This window comes from Oncorhynchus masou, chromosome 32 (assembly GCF_036934945.1).
Source record: "Oncorhynchus masou masou isolate Uvic2021 chromosome 32, UVic_Omas_1.1, whole genome shotgun sequence".
Taxonomy (NCBI): Eukaryota; Metazoa; Chordata; class Actinopteri; order Salmoniformes; family Salmonidae; genus Oncorhynchus; species Oncorhynchus masou.
In genome coordinates this window covers 56,239,730-56,257,256 of record NC_088243.1, presented here as the reverse complement: position 1 = coordinate 56,257,256, position 17,527 = coordinate 56,239,730, and the positions used below count along the sequence as shown (strand labels likewise).

The 17,527-nt window shown below is 44.3% G+C and overlaps 1 pseudogene; it reads left to right on the top strand.

The window, feature by feature from the left end:
* Nucleotides 1-8,863, top strand: part of LOC135527037 (uncharacterized) — a 157,698-nt pseudogene extending 148,835 nt beyond the window's left edge.
* Nucleotides 8,864-17,527: the final 8,664 nt, after the last annotated feature.

Genomic DNA, 17,527 nt, shown 5'->3' with positions numbered 1-17,527 from the left:
TGCAGAACCGCACACATGCGCATACACACACACACCGCATCTGTCCATCCCCCACTCTGATTGGCATATCAATTTGTGCTGTCTGAATACCAACCCTCAGCTGGCAATAGATTGCCATGCTGTCCCCACTATCGCTGGGGGAAACGAGAGTTCTCTCCATGACTTACAACACACACATACAGACACAGACAATATCCCACCAGCACACGCACACACAAGCCTACTCACACACCTACTCATACACACACACAAACACACCTCAAGTTTAAAGGAGTGTTGCCCTTTTGAGAGAGTGAGAGACAGTGAGAGAGAGAGGAAGAGGGAGAGAGACTGGGAGAGAGAGAAACATGGGTTGAAACTGAGGAGGGGGTCACTGTTACCATGGAAACCAGACCATCTCATTACGGCAATCAAATCACTGGGTGGACATGGAGAGGGGAGGGTTCTCTACTGGACTCTGCACTCTACACCCCATTGGTTGTGCATAATATCAATAGAAGCTATTGATTGGTTAACAAGTCCACTAACCTGGTGTGTCAGGTGTCTAAGTGTTACTGATTAACCCCTGGAATATTATGATTGATATAGACAGTCATGGGTCCAGAATTTGGACCTTCCGGTTCGGTAACATACAGGTTGATCAGAATCTACCCTCTGACCTCTAGAATTCTCTTGAGACAGTTTATTTAGAATCTGATTGAGAGAAAGAGAGAGAGAGAGAGAGTATTCAAACCAATAGTTAGACCAATCAGAGTTGAAGGACACGTCATTCCTCGGCTGTGGCCTCCGTCTTGGTGTCCCATGACAACTGGGTCAGTGAAGTCACCCTGAGTGACAGCCTATTTGCCAAATCGGCATCACACACCCGTTCTAATGGAGTCACTGCTGACGAGGTCACAATCACATCACACCCTATCAGTCAACGGTGGTGTGGCGTGTGTGTGTGTGTGTATAGTTTTGTGTGTCTTTGTATCGCTGTCTGGCTTTCTATTCCTCCATCAGCCCCCACCTCTCCACTCCTCCACCACTCTATTTCCTGCCTCTCCATCAGATATCTCTCCTCCACTCAGCACAGGTCCATCTCTCTATCTCCTCTCCTCCTCTGCCTTTGTGCTGTCATTAGGTCTGGGAAATAGTCTGCTGACACACACAAACACACACACACACACACTCCCGTTTATATGCACGCTGTCGTGGAAATTTCCTATATTACCAAATCATGAGAGAGCAAACCACACACAAGTCAGAGTTATCATAAAGTCCATCTTTAATTATATGAGCTTCACCATAGCCCTGTGACTCTCAGATCAATTCAGTGTCTATAAATGAATTCCCTGAGAGTGTCAACATAATGTCAACTGAGATCCTTTATAGCAAAGATTCACCCCCTAGTCGACATGACAAACCACAGGTCTTAGGAAAACTGCACAAAGGAAGAATTTTACTTGAGAGAGGAGTAACCCATAGAAGGACAGCATTAGCTATACATTATTGTTCAGTTTGCTCTCTTAGACGAGGTTCTACTTCTCGTTCTTGGTACAACATAGTACCAAAACATTACCTCATCCAATGGCATATATCAATTGTCAATTCTAGATACTCCCATATCAAATACAACCCCTCCTGGACAAGATCACAGAGAGGAGTGACTGGCACACAGACATTGTGGAGCCAACTAACTGGTTCCCCTTTAATCACGTCATCCCTTCACATGGTTTAGGAATAGTTACAGACACATTCACAGATAAGACTAACCTGACCTCTCCCCTCTCTGGGCCCCAAGTAACTGAGCCCTAGCAGAGAAGGGATAACTGCACACTGCCAACCGTATTATTCAAAAAGAAGACATTCTAATGACAATAAATAAGATAAAACATCTTATTTATCTATGTTACCTAACTAGTTCTGATTCTGCTACCACAACGCACACACACACACACACACACACACACACACACACACACACACACACACACACACACACACACACACACACACACACGCAGAGCGTGATCAAAAACTCAGTTAGCACTACTCTCACATACACAAGAACACATGCACATACACACAGCAACAACACAGCTACTTAAACATAACTACGGAAGCCCTGAAGCCCCAAAAGAACAACTTAGTATCTTGTTTGAACGACTTAATATCTAGTTGGAATGACATGGTACAAAAATACTTTTTTTTTTTACTACGTCGTTTAAAAGAGATACTTAGTCGTTCGAACGAGATACTAAGTTATTTGAAAAACTTGTTATCTCGTTCAATAAACTTTTGTCTAATTAATTTGTCTAATTAGGCCTCCTTTGTTATGCAGTGCCAGTTGTGTATGTCAGACCGTTCACTGATTCCATCCATTGATATAATTCTTAATAGATGTTCATTTGATAGGGCTGCTTTTGAATGCCAGGGCATGTAAGTGTTTTTGACAGCCTGGTTTGCTCTTCATGCTCAGAGTCATCCTTCCGAGGGTCACGTGTTCAATCCCAGTGGGATCCCAAACCTTAACCCTTACCATAACCATTTGGAATGAATGCCTAAACATAACAGTGTGGTTGTTTTAGTTTGAATCCTATCCAAAACCTTAACCCTTAATGGATAATTCTGCCACTTATTCATCAACTCCAGCACCAAAACAGTGTCTACACATGTGAAAATAGCAGCTTTTATGATCTGTGGTTAAACCGATAAGAAGAAAGGTCCTCAAACGTTTGTTTTCTCTGTGACATCACAGGGTCGGATTAATAGCTAAAAACAGTGATTTTCAAAACGTTTTTTTTTGACCAAGGAAACGTATTTTCTTGCTCCCCACGTCCCCTCGAATCTCATAGTGTTTGAAAATCACTGTTTTAACTTTTTATGTTATCAGGTAGAACTTTTTAAATTAATATTTGTTTTTATACAAACACAGAAATGCACCATTTTCACATGTTTGTTTTTTTACATTTTAAGTTTAATTGTACCTTTATTTAACCAGGTAGGCTAGTTGAGAACATTTACAGCTGTGACCTGGCCAAGAGTTACACGTGGAATAAACAAACATACAGTCAACAACACAATGGGAGAAAAAAGTCTATATACAGTGTGTGCAAATTAGTTAAGGGAGGTAATGCAATAAATAGTCCATAGTGGCGAAATAATAACAATTTAGCAATTAAACACTGGAGAAGATGAATGTGCAAGTAGAGATACTGGGGTGCAAAGGAGCAAAACAAATAATAACAGTATGGGGATGAGGTAGTTGGATGGGCTATTTACAGATGGGCTATGTACAGGTGCAGTGATCTGTGAGCTGCTCTGAAAGCTGGTTCTTAAAGTTAGTGAGGGAGATATGAGTCTCCAGCTTCAGAGATTTTTGCAATTCGTTCCAGCCATTGGCAGCAGAGAACTGTAAGGAAAGGCGACCAAAGGAGGAATTGGCTTTGGGGGTGCCCAGTGAAATATACCTGCTGGAACGCGTGCTACGTGTGGGTGCTGCTATGGTGACCAGTGAGCTGAGCTAAAGTGGGGCTTTACCTAGCAAAGACTTATAGATTGACACTGATATTGTGCTGGAGATTATGAAAATGAGGTTGAAAAATTGGTGGAGTTGCCCTTTAACTTAAGCATTCGGAATGAATAAAGAATGATGCTGAGCAGGAGGAAAAGAGCAGCCAAGGGTGTCAAAAACACTTTAAAATGTGAAGTTTGGAGAAACGTGGAAAAACGTCAGAATCTGAAGTCAAATTGGTAAAACCGTGAGTTTAAGTCACACACTTACATCCACTTTCAAAAGCAGCCTGATCAAAGAACTGTCTGACAAACGGACAAACGGTCTGACAAACACAACTGGAGCTGCATAATAAACTAGGTGGAATTAGACAAAAGAAGAATGAAGTAGTTCAAACAATATACTAAGTCATTTGGACGAGATAATTCCAAGAGTGTAAGTAAAAATGGTTTTTGCTTTGTGCTTCAGGGTCTGGCTCTCACTGTGTGTTCACATCATTCCAGACAGGCAGAAAGACAGAGCAGAGTTAAGCAGATCCCAGCACAACAGGGAACTGTAGCCGGAGCAGCTAATATCTGCTTATTGTTATTCAACAGGTGGACTGGGAACAGATAAAACCACATCTGGTACTCAGTTCTGCTTCATATATCCATTGTCTACTGTATGGAAAACCTTAAAAATGCTCTGCCAACAGGGAGACTGGAGGTGACTCATGCTCCTGTTGTGACTTCGGTAGTACTGTGTTTTCAACTCTCCTCTCTAACAATATCCGCCTCTCCTCTCCTCTTAATCCACTGATACATTCACTTCAGCTGTGAGATGTAATGTCTGTGAAGGGAGTTGATAAAAACAAACATCCTCTTGGGAGAAAATGTAAATGGTATTCCTGGTTTGATGTGCTGTCCGATTTGGGATTACCAGGCATGCAATTAAAGCTCTCAGCAGCAGTAGTAGCAGTAGTAGCAGCAGAGGCAGCAGTAGCAGTAGTAGCAGTAGTAGCAGCAGAGGCAGCAGTAGCAGTAGTAGCAGTAGTAGCAGTAGCATCAGTAGCAGCAGTAGTAGCAGTAGCAGTAGTAGCAGTAGTAGCAGTAGCAGTAGCAGCAGTAGTAGCAGTAGCAGCAGTAGCAGCAACAGCAGTAGTAGCAGTAGCAGCAGTAGAAGCAGTAGCAGTATCGGTAGTAGCAGTAGTAGCAGTAGCAGCAGTAGTAGCAGCAGCAGTAGCAGCAGTAGTAGCAGTAGTAGCAGTAGGAGCAGTAGCAGCAGTAGCAGCATAAGCAGTAGCAGCAGTAGTAGCGGCAGTAGCAGCAGTAGCAGCAGTAGCAGTAGTAGCAGTAGTAGCAGCAGAAGCAGTAGTAGCAGTAGTAGCAGTAGCAGCAGTAGTAGCAGTAGCAGCAGTAGAAGCAGTAGTAGCAGTAGTAGCAGCAGTAGCAGTAGTAGCAGTAGCAGCAGTAGCATCAGTAGCAGCAGTAGCAGCAGCAGCAGTAGTAGCAGCAGTAGCAGCAGTAGCAGTAGCAGTAGTAGCAATAGTAGCAGTAGTAGCAGTAGCAGCAGTAGTAGCAGAGGCAGCAGCAGTAGCAGCAGTAGTAGCAGTGGTAGCAGCGGTAGCGGCGTAGCAGCGGTAGCGCTGTAGTAGCGGTAGCAGCGGCGGCAGTAGCAGCGGCCGCCGCGCCGCAGCGGCGGTGCTGCAGTAGCAGCAGTAGTAGCAGTAGTAGCAGCATTAGCAGCAGTAGCAGTAGCAGCAGTAGCAGCAGTAGCAGCAGCAGTAGCAGCAGTAGCAGCAGTAGGAGTAGCAGCAGTAGTAGCAGCAGCAGCAGTAGCAGCAGCAGTAGCAGCAGCAGTAGCAGAAGTAGCAGTAGTAGCAGCATCAGTAGTAGCAGTAGTAGCAGTAGCAGCAGTAGCAGTAGTAGCAGTAACAGTAGCAGCAGTAGTAGGTTAGCTAGCCAGCTATTGTCGTTCTTTTAACGTAACGTAACGCAATCATCACTGCTAGCTAGCCAGCTAGCCCCCGAATAGCAGCACTGTAGAAACTATTACAGTACAACGGTTTGATTTGTTTGATCGTAGCTAGCTAGCTACATAGCCGTCTTTGTATCTAAGACAATTGTGTAGTCTAGAGCGATTTTCTAGGTTAGCTAGCCAGCTATTGTCGTTCTTTTAACGTAACGTAACGCAATCAACACTGCTAGCTAGCTAGCTAGCCCAAATAGCAGCACTGTAGAAACTATTACACTCGACGGAACGACTTGATTAGTGTAGTGTCAACATCGCAGCCACTGCCAGCTAGCCTACTCCAGCAGTACTGTATCATTTCAATCATTTTAGTCAATAAGATTCTTGCTACGTAAGCTTAACTTTCTGAACATTCGAGACGTGTAGTCCACTTGTCATTCCAATCTCCTTTGCATTAGCGTAGCCTCTTCTGTAGCCTGTCAACTATGTGTCTATCTATCCCTGTTCTCTCCTCTCTGCACAGACCATACAAACGCTCCACACCGCGTGGCCGCGGCCACCCTAATCTGGTGGTCCCAGCGCGCACGACCCACGTGGAGTTCCAGGTCTCCGGTAGCCTCTGGAACTGCCGATCTGCGGCCAACAAGGCAGAGTTCATCTCAGCCTATGCCTCCCTCCAGTCCCTCGACTTCTTGGCACTGACGGAAACATGGATCACCACAGATAACACTGCTACTCCTACTGCTCTCTCTTCGTCCGCCCACGTGTTCTCGCACACCCCGAGAGCTTCTGGTCAGCGGGGTGGTGGCACCGGGATCCTCATCTCTCCCAAGTGGTCATTCTCTCTTTCTCCCCTTACCCATCTGTCTATCGCCTCCTTTGAATTCCATGCTGTCACAGTTACCAGCCCTTTCAAGCTTAACATCCTTATCATTTATCGCCCTCCAGGTTCCCTCGGAGAGTTCATCAATGAGCTTGATGCCTTGATAAGCTCCTTTCCTGAGGACGGCTCACCTCTCACAGTCGTGGGCGACTTTAACCTCCCCACGTCTACCTTTGACTCATTCCTCTCTGCCTCCTTCTTTCCACTCCTCTCCTCTTTTGACCTCACCCTCTCACCTTCCCCCCTACTCACAAGGCAGGCAATACGCTCGACCTCATCTTTACTAGATGCTGTTCTTCCACTAACCTCATTGCAACTCCCCTCCAAGTCTCCGACCACTACCTTGTATCCTTTTCCCTCTCGCTCTCATCCAACACTTCCCACACTGCCCCTACTCGGATGGTATCGCGCCGTCCCAACCTTCGCTCTCTCTCCCCCCGCTACTCTCTCCTCTTCCATCCTATCATCTCTTCCCTCTGCTCATACCTTCTCCAACCTATCTCCTGATTCTGCCTCCTCAACCCTCCTCTCTTCCCTTTCTGCATCCTTTGACTCTCTATGTCCCCTATCCTCCAGGCCGGCTCGGTCCTCCCCTCCCGCTCCGTGGCTCGACGACTCATTGCGAGCTCACAGAACAGAGCTCCGGGCAGCCGAGCGGAAATGGAGGAAAACTCGCCTCCCTGCGGACCTGGCATCCTTTCACTCCCTCCTCTCTACATTTTCCTCCTCTGTCTCTGCTGCTAAAGCCACTTTCTACCACTCTAAATTCCAAGCATCTGCCTCTAACCCTAGGAAGCTCTTTGCCACCTTCTCCTCCCTCCTGATTCCTCCTCCCCCCCCCCCCCCTCTCTGCAGATGACTTCGTCAACCATTTTGAAAAGAAGGTCGACGACATCCGATCCTCGTTTGCTAAGTCAAACGACACCGCTGGTTCTGCTCACACTGCCCTACCCTGTGCTCTGACCTCTTTCTCCCCTCTCTCTCCAGATGAAATCTCGCTTCTTGTGACGGCCGGCCGCCCAACAACCTGCCCGCTTGACCCTATCCCCTCCTCTCTTCTCCAGACCATTTCCGGAGACCTTCTCCCTTACCTCACCTCGCTCATCAACTCATCCCTGACCGCTGGCTACGTCCCTTCCGTCTTCAAGAGAGCGAGAGTTGCACGCCTTCTGAAAAAACCTACACTCGATCCCTCCGATGTCAACAACTACAGACCAGTATCCCTTCTTTCTTTTCTCTCCAAAACTCTTGAACGTGCCGTCCTTGGCCAGCTCTCCCGCTATCTCTCTCAGAATGACCTTCTTGATCCAAATCAGTCAGGTTTCAAGACTAGTCATTCAACTGAGACTGCTCTTCTCTGTATCACAGAGGCGCTCCGCACTGCTAAAGCTAACTCTCTCTCCTCTGCTCTCATCCTTCTAGACCTATCGGCTGCCTTCGATACTGTGAACCATCAGATCCTCCTCTCCACCCTCTCCGAGTTGGGCATCTCCGGCGCGGCCCACGCTTGGATTGCGTCCTACCTGACAGGTCGCTCCTACCAGGTGGCGTGGCGAGAATCTGTCTCCTCACCACGCGCTCTCACCACTGGTGTCCCCCAGGGCTCTGTTCTAGGCCCTCTCCTATTCTCGCTATACACCAAGTCACTTGGCTCTGTCATAACCTCACATGGTCTCTCCTATCATTGCTATGCAGACGACACACAATTAATCTTCTCCTTTCCCCCTTCTGATGACCAGGTGGCGAATCGCATCTCTGCATGTCTGGCAGACATATCAGTGTGGATGACGGATCACCACCTCAAGCTGAACCTCGGCAAGACGGAGCTGCTCTTCCTCCCGGGGAAGGACTGCCCGTTCCATGATCTCGCCATCACGGTTGACAACTCCATTGTGTCCTCCTCCCAGAGCGCTAAGAACCTTGGCGTGATCCTGGACAACACCCTGTCGTTCTCAACCAACATCATGGCGGTGGCCCGTTCCTGTAGGTTCATGCTCTACAACATCCGCAGAGTACGACCCTGCCTCACACAGGAAGCGGCGCAGGTCCTAATCCAGGCACTTGTCATCTCCCGTCTGGATTACTGCAACTCGCTGTTGGCTGGGCTCCCTGCCTGTGCCATTAAACCCCTACAACTCATCCAGAACGCCGCAGCCCGTCTGGTGTTCAACCTTCCCAAGTTCTCTCACGTCACCCCGCTCCTCCGCTCTCTCCACTGGCTTCCAGTTGAAGCTCGCATCCGCTACAAGACCATGGTGCTTGCCTACGGAGCTGTGAGGGGAACGGCACCGCAGTACCTCCAGGCTCTGATCAGGCCCTACACCCAAACAAGGGCACTGCGTTCATCCACCTCTGGCCTGCTCGCCTCCCTACCACTGAAGAAGTACAGTTCCCGCTCAGCCCAGTCAAAACTGTTCGCTGCTCTGGCCCCCCAATGGTGGAACAAACTCCCTCACAACGCCAGGACAGCAGAGTCAATCACCACCTTCCGGAGACACCTGAAACCCCACCTCTTCAAGGAATACCTAGGATAGGATAAGTAATCCTTCTCACCCCCCCCCCCCCCCTGAAATGATTTAGATGCACTATTGTAAGTGGCTGTTCCACTGGATGTCAGAAGGTGAATTCACCAATTTGTAAGTCGCTCTGGATAAGAGCGTCTGCTAAATGACTTAAATGTAATGTAATGTAGCAGCAGTAGCAGCAGCAGTAGCAGCAGTAGCAGCAGTCGCAGCAGTAGCAGCAGTAGCAGCAGTAGTAGCAGTAGTAGCAGTAGCAGCAGTAGTAGCAGCAGTAGCAGCAGTAGTAGCAGCAGCAGTAGCAGCAGTAGCAGCAGTAGTAGCAGTAGTAGCAGTAGCAGCAGCAGTAGCAGCAGCAGTAGCAGCAGTAGCAGCAGTAGCACCAGCAGCACAGTCATTTTAAGAAATTACTGCCTTTTGCATCCCTTTGATATATCAAGTAGTAATTGTGCACAAATTAAGCCTGTTATATTAATTGACGTTCCCTGTAATATAAAACACATGGAACATATAATACATCACATTGTTTTGTATGAATAACAACTTGCTAAAGTGCCAAAATTCAGCATTTTCACTTCCCTCTGTGAATCTTCTGTGAATCTCCTGTGACGTCTAGGAAGATTTTAACCCACTTAACCCAACATTTCTCCATGTTTTCACCATTATTGTAAAGCCCTAGTCATTCTGTTGCTTTGATAAAGTAATTTGGGGGGCACCGATCCTGTAGAGGTTTTAACATAGCAAATTAAATGTGACAATACTTTATCACTCATACAGAGTATCATCAATGATGCTGTTTAGGCCTCCAGTATGTAGCATTTGCAAAGTCATCAACACCTATTGTTTCAATTCAACCCAGAATTGAACTAAAAATAGACAATACAATGGGGATAAGGTTTCAAGCTCTGGTTGATTTCCAATTGAATGATATGTTGACCCAAACAAATACATACATTCGAAGGATATGTCATTTCTGCTTGGACAGTTCCTACTGTGCCACTGAATTCCAGTTGACTACGAATTAATATTTGATGCGTTGGATTTACTTCTTCAACTTAACCAAAAATTCAAGTTTAGGAATGTTAATAAGCCAGTGGCACATATGGAACTATCCACGCAGTAGATACATCTACTTTAAATGTTGATATCTGGTTGCATTGTCAACCAAACACAATTCAATATGACTTTTGTAATACGGTAAATAGCGTAGATAAAACTATTGTCTCATGTGGACTCAATTACTTGTGTCATTTCCTTCCCTATGTCTGTCTGTTTCCTAGCTCTGTTCCGTGCACAGGGATTGTTTGTCATATGTCCTTGTTTACCCGTGTGCTGACGCTGTTCCTGTCGTGTCCTATGTCTGTTCCTGTCGTGTCCTATGTCTGTTCCTGTCGTGTCCTATGTCTGTTCCTGTCGTGTCCTATGTCTGTTCCTGTCGTGTCCTATGTCTGTTCCTGTCGTGTCCTATGTCTGTTCCTGTCGTGTCCTATGTCTGTTCCTGTCGTGTCCTATGTCTGTTCCTGTCGTGTCCTATGTCTGTTCCTGTCGTGTCCTATGTCTGTTCCTGTCGTGTCCTATGTCTGTTCCTGTCGTGTCCTATGTCTGTTCCTGTCGTGTCCTATGTCTGTTCCTGTCGTGTCCTATGTCTGTTCCTGTCGTGCTCTATGTCTGTTCCTGTCGTGTCCTATGTCTGTTCCTGTCTGGTCCTATGTCTGTTCCTGTCGTGTCCTATGTCTGTTCCTGTCGTGTCCTATGTCTGTTCCTGTCGTGTCCTATGTCTGTTCCTGAATAAATGTTTGACTCCGGCCCTTACACCTATACCCTTGGAAGGACTTCGATAGCAACAGTGAATCTATCTAGTTTTTAAGTAGAGAACTCTGTACAATCATTCTTATGATAGCACATTGGTGATAGTGAGTGACAAAAAACATAGCTAAGCAGGGCAGGGCTTGGTTAAAACCTCTTATATGTAACTACATGTAATCCAAAATGTAATATATATAATCCCTTGAAAATAATGATTTATCATGAGAGGACTATGAACATTAACTAGTAATACTGCATACCCCAAGAAAGGTATAAGTCTCAACTGTCTGGTAGAAAATAGTTATGGAATGCTGAGTAGTGGAGTCACTATTGAGGTCACAAGGTCACACAGTACAAATATGATACAAATGTGAAATATTTCCTATTCAACAAAACCATATAAATAAGCCCTGAAATGACATATGATTTCTCAATATAGTATAATCAATTCATAAAATCACTAACAAATATTTCACTTTGCTTATAACTGTAAAATACATATCTGTATGTTTTACTCGCAAAACACCAGTCTCAACGTCAACAGCAAAGAGGCGACTCCAGAATGCTGGTCTAGGCAAAGTTGCAAAGAAAAAGTCATATCTCAAATTGGCCAATAAAAAGAAAAGATTAAGATGGGCAAAAGAACACAGACACTGGACAGAGTAACTCTGTCTAGAAAGCCAGCATCCCGGAGTCACCTCTTCACTTTTGACGTTGAAACTGGTGTTTTGCGGGTACTATTTTAATGAAGCTGCCAGTTGAGGATTTGTCAGGCGTCTGTTTCTCAAACTAGACACTCTAATGTACTTGTCCTCTTGCTCAGTTGTGCACCGGAGCCTCCCACTCCTCTTTCTATTCTAGTTAGAGCCCATTTGCGCTATTCTGTGAAGGGAGTAATACACAGCATTGTACGAGATCTTCAGTGTCTTGGCAATTTCTCGCATGGAATAACCGTAATTTCTCAGAACAAGAATAGCCTGACAGGTTTCAGAATAAAGTTCTTTGTTTCTGGCCATTTTGAGCCTGTAATCGAACCCACAAATACTGATGCTCCAGATACTCAACTAGTCTAAAGAAGGCCAGTTTTATCGCGTCTTTAATCAGGAGAACAGATTTCAGCTGTGCTAACATAATTGCAAAAGGGTTTTCTAATGATCAATTAGCCTTTTAAAATTATATACTTGGATTAGCTAACCCAACGTGCCATTGGAACACAGGAGTGATGGTTGCTGATAATGGGCCTCTGTACGCCTGTGTAGATATTCCATAAAAGAATCTGCCGTTACCAGCTACTATAGTCATTTACAACATTAACAATGTCTACACTGTATTTCTGATCTTAATGGACAACAAGATATAAATATTACCCTTCTAAATTATCTATGTTGAAATGTGGGATTACCGTGATTAAACAACAGTTTAAGTTGATTACATTTTTAAAATCCAATGTATTTTCCACGTAGATTCCACATCGCAATACGTTGACAAATTACGCAGAAACAATGTTGATTCAATCTGTTTGTTTACAGTGGGTGGTGATTCATCTTAAAGCCCCCCACACAGTCTCTCATTTCATTTTGAAATCATCACTAATAAATTCATGTGCGTGTTCATTTGTTTAATAATATCACTCCAAAATGTATATTTTTGTAATTATTTCTCTGAGCCACTGAAATGCTCAGTCTGATCATGTGGGCTTTAAGAAACCAATTTGAACATGACATTAGATATTTACGTACACAGCCCTGATTGGCTGATAGGATGGTCTAGAACCCATCAACTTACCCATTGAAAAAAAAACTTCCACAGTTGTGTAGGCTACTTTGTCTTGTCATCAAAACAAAAGGCATACATAATGCAATTTGCTATATAATTGTTCTACAGTTTTCAATAGGTTACCAGAAGATGCAGGACCAGAACAGCCTGTTTGGATGGTGGACCATCCGGGCATATACACTGCTTGCCATCTATTCATTGCAGAATGCCATGATTATCTACAGGGCAGGCTATATGGTATAATCTTGGCACCAAGTGTGCTCTTGTCTCACAACAAAACGCAACAAAGCACCTATGCAAAGCCCTCACTCTGTCACTCAGGAAAATATTCCAGCGTCCGCCTGCAAACTGAACATCTTTGCCTGTGCGTGTTCAGGCTACCTGCCCTCCCTCGTCTGAATTATAGACTACTGTACTGACGTTACAAGCTTGATTCAGAAGATAGGGAGAGAGATTTATAATTAGCCCGAGAAGAATGCACTAACTTTTTCAATGCTAGTTAAAGTGGAACTGACAGCGCTTTAACAACGTGAAATCTTGTTAAAATCGGATCATACACACCTCCAAGAAGAATAGAATGACACCTTCAAATCATTCTATAGCAGTATAGTGTGGTAAAACAGTTGTGCGTTTGGACTATTACAGACATGGCAGTAAATAAAACCCAATAAAAAAAACATCTGAAGTTCCAGCTCTTACACCACAAAAGGGGTATTAGTACAATTTTCACAATTTCAGAGTGTTATTTCGACCTCATGGTGTGGAAATATCATTTTAAAGAACAGAAAAATATGTTTTTTAACTGCACTGCCCCTTTAAAGCAAAAAAATAAATAATCTGTTCCTGATTTTAAACCACCTCGATGTAAAGTCCCCTGTTTAGGTGACCTATGTGGTTCTGGTACCAGCTCCGACCAACTTTTTCCCTTATAAATCGATGATAGCCCTGATTCTCACGGACACAGGACTATCTCTTGAGTCTGTATGAAGCAGGATGTGAAATCTGACACCACTTAAACCTGGGATATCCCTCCTACCATTTCATTCCCTCTTCTGACTGTCCATCAACTCCATGAACACTACTTCACAGCCACTAACAACTCATACAGTGCCTACCGGAAAGTATTCAGACCCCTAGACTTTTTCCACATTTTGTTACGTTACAGCCTTATTCTAAAATTGATTAAATAAATACAAATCCTCAGAAACCTACACACAATACCCCTTAACGATGCAGCAAAAACAGGTTAAACATCTTTTTGCATATGTATTCAAAAATAAAAAACAGATACCTTATTCACATAAGAATTCAGACACTTTGCAATGAGACTCGAAATTGAACTCAGGTGCATCCTGTTTCCATTAATCATCCTTGAGATGTTTCTACAACTTGATTGGAAAGGCACACACCTGTTTAGAGTCCCACAGTTGACAGTGCATGTCAGAGCAAAAACCAAGCCATGAGGTCGAAGGAATTATTCGTAGAGCTCCAAGACAGGATTGGGTCGAGGCACAGATCTGGGGAAAGGTACCAAAACATTTCTGCAGCATTGAAGGTCCCCAAGAACACTGTGGCCTCCATCATTCTTAAATGGAAGAAGTTTGAAACCACCAAGACTCTTCCTAGAGCTGCCCGCATGGCCAAACTGAGCAATCTGGGGAGAAGGGCCTTGGTCAGGGAGGTGACCAAGAACCCGATGGTCACTCTGACAGAGCTCCTGAGTTCATCTGCGGAGATGGGAGAACCTTCCAGAAGGACAACCATCTCTACAGCACTCCACCAATCAGGCCTTTATGGTAGAGTGGCCGGACGCCACTCCTCAGTAAAAGGCACATGACAGCCCGCTTGGAGTTTGCCAAAAAGCACCTAAAGGCTCTCAGACATTGAGAAACAATATTCTCTAGTCTGATGAAACCAAGATTGAACTCTTTGGCCTGAATGCTAAGCGTCACGTCTGGAAGATACCTGGTACCATCCCTACGGTGATGCGTGGTGGTATTTTTCAGCCAGGCACTGGGGGAACAAAGAAAAGTACGGAGAGATCCTTGATGAAAACCTGCTCCAGAGCGCTCAGAACCTCAGATTTGGGCGAAGGTTCACCTTTCAACAGGACAAGGACCGTAAGCACACAGCCAAGACAACGCACCAGTGGCTTTGGAACTGAATGTCTTTGAGTGGCCCAGCCAGAGCCTGGACTTGAACCCGATCGAACATCTCTGAAGAGACCTGAAAATAGCTGTGCAGCGACGCTCCCCGTCTAACCCGACAGAGCTTGAGGGGATCTACAGAGAAGAATGGGAGAAACTCCCCAAATACAGATGTGCCAAGCTTGTAGCGTCATACCCATGAAGACTCGAGGCTGTAATTGCTGCCAAAGGTGCTTCAACAGAGTACTGATTAAAGGGTCTGAATACTTATGTAAATGTGATATTTCTGTTTTTTATTTTTAATAAATTAGCAAAAATGTCTAATAACTGTTTTTTTTGCTTTGGCGTTATGGGGTATTGTGTGTAGATTAATGAGGTGGAAAAAATATTTTAGAAATTTTAGAATGAGGCTGTAACCTAACAAAATGTGGAAAAAGTCAAGGGGTTTGAATACTTTCCGAAGGCACTGTATTCCTGGGATCCTTACATCGTAACGCAACAGGAGAGACTGGTTTCATTGCTGTCGTAAATGAAGATATTGATTTATTGCCAGTAATCTTAAATAATTAATAGATTTGAACCAAAAATCACTTTCTTTGTCATAGACAGATAAGATTGATATGAGATGAAAGGCGAATACCTAATGAGTTCAGGAAGCCAAGCTAAAGGTCTGTGAGACATTCACAGTAATGACGCTGACATTTAGATCAAGAGAGACCTTTAGAAAATATGCATATTTTCTCTAACACTTAATATACAAATATGTATTTTAAGTTATAAAGAGGGTGAAATCTTATTGTTATTTTATCAATAGATTATATTATAATTTGAAAAAATAAAAGTAATTTCAAGCCTTACTCATACAGTCTTGTTCAATAGGAAATACATCATACAAAATATTTCATATTTTTATCATATTTCAAATCTAGATCAAATCAAATATTATTTGTCACATGCTCCGAATACAACAGGTTCTTACTTACAAGCCCTTAACCAACAATGCAGTTCAAGAAATGGATTTAAGTAAAAATATTTACAAAATAAACTAAAGTAAAAATTAAATAAAAACCAGCACATTAAAATAACAATAACGAGGCTATATACAGGGGTTCCGGTACAGAGTCATTGTGCGGGGGTACAGGTTAGTTGAGGTAATTTGTACATGCAGCTAGGGGTGAAGTGATTATGCATAGACAATAAACAGCCGCAATGTTAGAACAGGGGGGGCATTTGATTAATTGTTCAGCAGTCTTATGGCTTTGGGGTAGAAGCTGTTAAGGAGCCTTTTGGACCTAGACTTGACGTTCTGGTACCGCTTGACATGTGATAGCAGAGAGAACAGTCTTTGACTGACTTGGGTGACTGGAGTCTTTGACAATTCTTTGGGCTTTCCTCTGACACCACCTAGAATATAGAGCCTTATGGTGGAGGCCGAGCAGTTGCCATACTAGGTGGCGAAGCAACTGATATGTTCTCGATGGTGCAGCTGTAGTACTTTTTGATGATCTGGGAACCCATGACAAATCTTTTCAGTCTCCACCACACTGCCAGGTCTCTGACCTCCTCCCTATAGGCTGTCTCATCGTTGACAGTGATCAGGCCTACTAATGTTGTGTCGTCAGTAAACTTAATAATGGTGTTGGAGTCGTGCTTGGCCAGGCAGTCTTGGAGAACAGGAGGAGACTAAGAACGCAGCCCTGAGGGGCCCCCGTGTTGAGGGTCAGCATGGCAGATGTGTTGTTGTCTACACTTACCACTTGGGAGCAGCCCGTCAGGAAGTCCAGGATTGAGTTGCAGAGGGAGGTGTTTAGTCCCTGGGTCCTTAGCTTAGTGATGAGCTTTGTGGGCATTATGGTGTTGAACGCTGACCTGTAGTCAATGAACAGCATTCTCACATAGGTGGTCCTTTTGTCCAGTTGGGAAAGGGCAGTGTGGAGTGCGATTATGATTGCCTCATCTGTGGATCTGTTGGGGTGGTATGCGAGTTGTAATGGGTCTAGGGTTTCCGGGATGATGGTGCTTCAGTGTTGCTTGCCTCAAACCGAGGGTAAAAGGCATTTAGCCCATCTGGTAGGCTCGCGTCACTGGGCAGCTCGCGGCTGGGTCTCCCTTTGTAGTCCGTAATAGTTTGCAAGCAATGCCACATCAGACAAGCGTCAGAGCTGGTATAATAGGATTCTATCTTAGTCCTGTATTGACACTTTGCCTACTTGTACTGTGTACTTTAGTCCTCAAAAGTGACTACACCATAGCAATTTATAATTATTTTTACTAGAAAGGTGAGATTGTAAACTTTCTTGGAGTATGCAGAATTACTAGTTATTGTTTATGGCCCTCCCAAGACAAATAATTACTTTTGGGTATTACGTAGATGGGAAAACGTGTTTTTAAAATTATATTTAACATGTGCTCTTTAAGACAAATTGTTCAAATTAGGTGAAATAAAACATTTTTTTTGTAATATTTTTTTGTTGTTTCATTTCTCAAAAGGCACCTACTTTGTGGAATGACCCAGCAGCTCTCCTGTTCCTCACACATCAGCTCAGTAGTGCTCTGATACTCCTCGTGTCTCAGAGTGAGAGAGAGAGGGAGGTGGGGAGAGAGGGGAGAGAAGAATGGGGTGGAAAGAGGGCGAGAGAGTGTTTATGTGTGTGTGTGTGTGTGTGTGTGTGTGTGCTTGCATGTGTGTGTGTGCTTGCGTGTGCTTGTGTGTGTGAGAGAGAGAAAGACAGAGACAGAGACAGAGAGGGAGCAAGAAAGATAATTGAGAGAGAGAAGAGAGGCAGACAGAGAAATTCATCATCAGCCTTATTATATTTATTTATTGAGGCATGGATTAAACCTGAAAGGAAATTGTGCTGCAAATTATTTCTTGAGTGCCAACAGACAGGAAAACACTCTCTGATGTCACAGTACAACACTGCCCTCTTCAGGTTACAGAGGGAACTGA